Source organism: Labrus mixtus, chromosome 22 (genome assembly GCF_963584025.1).
Source record: "Labrus mixtus chromosome 22, fLabMix1.1, whole genome shotgun sequence".
Lineage (NCBI taxonomy): Eukaryota > Metazoa > Chordata > Actinopteri > Labriformes > Labridae > Labrus > Labrus mixtus.
This window is the reverse complement of record NC_083633.1, coordinates 5,779,041-5,785,040: the sequence shown is the minus strand read 5'-3', so window position 1 is coordinate 5,785,040 and position 6,000 is coordinate 5,779,041.

Genomic DNA, 6,000 nt, shown 5'->3' with positions numbered 1-6,000 from the left:
ATAAAGTAGGCTATATAAGTAACACAGAAAACTTGCCATAGAAGTTACACAAGCAGGGTATGTCTGTCTGTGAATGGCTCAGTGCGCATGTGTGTGGGTGGAGGGAGCGAGTAGTCAGAAGACTAGAAAAGCGCTATATAAGCTCAAGTCCATTTACTATTTACACTGTAGGGGTGTTTCCCATTAGCTGGGCTGTTGTTTACTTCCACATTCCAAGACCGGAAACCCGAATAGCCGGACCTGGCTAAACTGCAAAATAACACAGACTGTCAGTCATACTTCCTACTACTGTTGAGCATAGTGTGCAGTGTGCAGTTTGACAGTAGTATGTGTAGTGGGCAGGAAACAGCCAGCAGTGTGCTGGATGCTTGTTAAAGGCCCTGCAGCAGCACAGGTGTTTTCAATCACTGCTTGTTAGCTCTCTGCTCAGGTCACCACAGAGAGAGCACTAACTGGATTTTTAAGGACACTTTTAACACCTCGAGTGTGGACTTCTTCTGAAGACTACAAGTTGTTATTGTTTTGTTAGTGTGTAGATTTTTTTTTTTTACACACTGTTTTACGTCAAACCTATTGATAAGACAGTTTTGTCAAACAACACATCATAAGGACCCAGGTCAGTCTGTCATTCATATTTCATGTTCTTTTCATGTTTTTTTCTTCTCCTGTGTCTTAAAAATGTACAGTAATATGTTAGAGGGTAGGCTATTACTGAAGTGACTTTTCCAGAGTGGAGAGGTTCAGGGAAACAAACAGGAGGATCAGGGAGTTCCAAATGATATAGTTTCTCCTATAGCCGCTTAAACTTTTTTCTTTTATATCGTTGAATCCTTTTTCTAGCCTCTCTCTGGAGGTCTCGGTCCCTCCAACCTGATCGACATGAGCTAGATACAAAGATATTCATGCAGAGCAGCCGTTACAGGAATAGTTTTTAGGACCAAAAGTTTAACACTTCTTTAATGTGACAAAATGACACAGTCAGTGGCAGGTCACACATTTGTGACAGGGGGAAAACAAACCTCCAACAGCTAACATGAGAGTAGGATGCAATGTGTACATACTGTAGAAATGTGTGTATTTGTTTCATTATTAAACTCAAGCAAATACTTTTTTAAGTTGTGCATCACAACAGCTTATTGGACAAACAGTCGATGCATTTTTTTGGACTTAAACCACAGGAAAACTGACTGACTAAATTAACATTCAACTTGTTAGTGGCAGTTAAATTATACCCGCGCTGTGTTCACCTACAGGCGTTAATTTTGCAGACATACATAGAGGGACAAAACTTGCTTGTTTTTGCATGTGAGGTAAACTTTACCACATCAAATATCAAGTGTTTGATAAACATTTATTAGTTTGTTGTTGAAGCATGCCTACATCAACTATTAAGTTTGAACACAGGAGCTTAAATAAGAAATGTTCAAGGAAAGAGAACAACAATGAGTTACTATCAGGGGTTTGAGTTCTGTTCAGTCATAAAAAAAATACTTTACCCACCTTTTCTGTTACCTATAATGACTTGTTTGTTGAAATGATGTTGAATTTTGACCCTCTGGGCCACCATACTAATAGGTGGTCTAATCAGGCAAAGTGAAAACACTTTTGAAATAAGTGATGAAGGGCTGTGGAAGCTTGAACTGATGAGTGAAAACCAATTATGAAGAAAAAGAACAAACAGACCATAAATGATGAACCGAGCCACATAATGATCAAGAACACTCGATGAAACAAAGAAAAATATTCTGTGAGGGGAAACAGCTGCATTGATGTCACTGAACAACATAAAATGACATTGACACAGGGGCTATGAAAGTTTGGCCTTTAAAGCTGCTCACTGACAGAAGGCAGCTGGCTGCAATAACAGAAAGTGGAAACTGAAACACATGTTTGATAAAGCAGCTTATGCTAAGCTTCAGCCATAGAAAAGGTACAAAGCCCTAATGGTTTGATTGGTCACAGGTTGGAAAATATATCTTAAGATCATCTCATTCAGTTGTTCTCTAAAAACATCATCTTTTAAAGGAGTCTAAGGCCGGGCATACATTTTATGGCAGCTGATTTTAAAGTCAGGATGAATCAGCCCCATTTCTCACTGTTAGCTGTGCAGTGCTACGGTGTGGCACGAGGGCCAATAATGGTCTGATCAGCTGCTCCCAACTGGTTTGAAGAATTCCTGGCTCGTCAAAAGTTTAAGATCACATATTATCCAAAATTTGCTTTACCATGGTTTTCATAAACTAATTTGTCTCTAGTCTGTCTACAAATTCCCCTAATATGAGATAAGTCCATCCTCTCCATCTTTTACCTGCTCTACTTTTCAGAAAATGTGTGCTCAAACAGGCCGTTTGGAGATTTTCCCTTCATGACATCACGAAGGGCAGTAACCCCTCCCCCAGGTGGGTGACACTCCCTCTGAGTCTGCCTTCTCACCGTGAACATGGTGTGAAAAAGCCCAAGGGTACATTCGAATTGTCCCTCCTATCTCCTTTCACTATCCACTTTACCTTAACCCCGGGGAAACGTCATGAGGTCAAGGAAAGATGTTAGGAGAATTCATAAAGGACTTAGGGAAAGGCGATCTTGTTGCTCTGAAAATCCAACCACATTTCCACTAGGCAACGTCATTCAATGCGACGGGCCAGCGGAGGTTAATGACGTGGGTCTGCCGTGGTGAAACTACAATGTTCCGAAAATGGACTACAAAAAATGCATCTAAAAAATTTCCCCTGTGCCTTCTTACCGGGGGAAATAATCCTAATTACCACAAGGTTGGGATTGAAATAAAAGCAATATAGACTACCAGGCTACAAGTAGCAAAAGTGAAACCATCACCTTCCTGTCCACTCAGAAATCAACATCAAAATAAGTATGAAATTAATTGTTAAATTTATGCAAGACAAGAATGTACAACTGAAGAAATGCACAAAACATTCTGAATTGAATGAAATATGTTGAATAAAACATCATCTGGCTCAAAATGTCTCTGATCCCTTTTTACCTGAAAGACAGGGTGATGTTTTTTATGGTGATTATGATCTGATTATATGGCTTTGCATAATATCTCAAGAACCTTAATCAAGGCAAAGGTTTCAGCATCTGTGACTGAAGGAAAGTTTAACGTTATTTATGATATTGCTTACGGCTGCCAAAACACTCAAAGTGGATAAATAACGAATGCAAACTGAGCATAGGCTGCAATAAAAGTTAAAACTCACTTTGATCATTTTACAACATCAGCATAACCTTCATAGTTCGCCTACGGGTTAAAGATTGTTGAAAGTTGTTTAAGGCATATTATTGCAATGGTAACTTACATGATCTCCCTTTTCTGTCATTGTTAATGTTCGTGAACGGTCGGATGCGCGACTTGCTTTAAATGTTGCGGCCGCAAGGAATTGTAGGGCGTCATATCTCATCTCCTTTGGTAAAGGATGGTCCAGTGTATCCTATGCTAAAGGAGGTTATAAAGGAAGCATTGGCCCACCTTTCCTTAACTTTTAGAGAATTTGAACGGCTCTTATCATGGCCGCCACTTAAATGCTTCCGGGGTTAAGGTAAAGTGGATAGTGGAAGGAGATAGGAGGGACAATTCGAACGCACCCCAAGGCTGTATCCGAATTGCCAAGTACCTACTCAATCTTTCAGTAGACAGTACCTACTATCTGTGCTGCCTACAGTTTAGTACCTACTATTCAGTAGGCGCGCACAGTAGGCAGATATTTGTCCCTACTTCATCTGATTCATTCAGTATGGAAGTGACGTCATTTACGTTACCGGCAGCATCCACCCGTTTTTTTTTGTTTTTTTTTGTTTAGCTTTATTCAAGAAGAGTAATGCGCATATACAGTCAGGTAAACAAAACAATATCACAATGTAAATCAAGTAAAAGACAGATTAAATAACATACAGTAGGCTACATAAAGGAAAGTACAAATGAAAGACAGTAATATAAAGTAAAATAAACCAATAAAGACACATTTAAATAGTGAAATCATTATTTAAATAGAGGGAGAAAGGTTTTATAATAATGCAGACATTTGTTATATTTTCTGTTGTAAATTAAAAGTAGTGATTTCAGTCGGGACTTTAACTCTAGATTAAAAATGTATTCAATTAATCCACGCTCGTTTGTTTTGATTTGGAGGCGGATGTGACGATTTACGTTTAATTTCGCACAGCATTGTGGGTGGTAAAATACAATTCATTTCCTGAAAAGATGCATCCGATCCATACTGCATGAAGCCCGGAAGTTAGTATCCATACTGAAATGTTCAGTACCCAAAAAATGCATACTGAATGACCACGAGAGTTCAGTATACTGAAACTCCCTACTGAAGAGTACGTACTGCCTACTGAACTGTGGCTATGCGGAAAGGGCCCATGTCCTTCCAGAGAGGGGGCGTGGTCAGACACCTCTCATTTGCATTTAAAGGTACAGACACAGAAACAGCCTGTTCTGAGCAGGACTGAAATAGAGGGGTTTATAGACATGATCAAATACAGGATCAGAGTGGATTTAGAACAAGAAACCTCACAGACATGTTTTGGGGAGCTCTGACACTTATTTAAACTGGTTGAAAAAGAGGAGAATATGTGACCTTTAAAGTGACAGAGATGTGTATTTTGAAATGGTGATGACAAAAAAATGTTGAACTTTCAATATTTTATCCAAAAGTAAAGCCTAAAAATGTCTGCTAACATTGACCCAATCTTTCCATATTGTAACAGCTGTAGGTGCTGCACACAATGTGGATCTCATGGATGTAAACACTGAGAAGACTTAAAGGTAAGTATCATGAGGAGGAGGATGAGAGGACAATCCAGGAGAGAGAGTTTATGTTCCTGTTTGTCTGTGACCTCGGGCACTACCACACCGCGCATTGTAAGTCACATACTCCACCTTTTTTTTTGCTGTTTTCTCCATCGGACACACTGGAAACTCCTGTTGCTTATCTCACCTTCCCCCCCCCCCCCCTTCTCTCTCTCTCTCTCTCAGTCTCTTGCTTTCTCTCTTTCTGACAGCACCTTTGTCTTTCTCTCCCTTTAAAACAGGGATAAAAGATGTCCATAGATCTCTGACATAAATTCTTTGATGTGTCACTCTGAGAGATGGCCCCCGGCCACCCCTTGTATGCACACACACACACACACACACACACACACACACACACACACCACATGATCCTACAAACGTGCAGACGTGTTTTAGATCTGCACACACATACCCATACAAAAATTAAAATGCAATGATGCGTGCGTGCGTGCATGCGTGGTTTAGTTTGTGTTACTGCAGATCTGTCTCATTCCTCTTGCATCTCTCTCCTTCACTTAACAACATGGACTCAGGTGTTTTAGAAATGAAAGGCTTGTAGAATCAGGCTCGTCTTTGCCTTCACTTTGGAGATGTGATGTTGATGTTCGTATTGATGATAGCTTTTGTTTCTACTCAAAAGTAACACAATCTGCATTTCAGCTCCCGTAGAAATCAACAATTTAGAACAAAAACCAAACGTTAAAATGACACTATGTGCTTCAGCTAAACAGCTGCTGGCTGTAAGTTAACACTTGTTGTTGGTATCTGTTGAACACACATCTTAGACAGGGGCTTGCATGTGTTCTTTTGTCTTTGGCATTGACTGTATATTATATTATCTGTCTCTTCTGTTGCACATATTGTATGACCTCGTTCAAATATCCGATTTTCCTTCTCATAGCAAGTGAAGATACTTTAGACAGCAGTAGAACACATAAGTCTAAGTTTTGTAAAAAAAATAATATACTGGATCTGATGATGGGAAGAGTTTCAGCCTTGGCAAAACTTGATCTTTTATCCAACAAGGATGAATGATGGTCTATCTCTGGGTATGTGTGTGTCTACCCCATCGACCTTGAAGCTTCAGGCTTTATCATTCATTCATGTCACTGTCTATTTTCTGCTGTTTTTCCTTTCCCCCAACATTTACCATAGAAGGCCACGCTGAGCTGAACTCTCAGGAC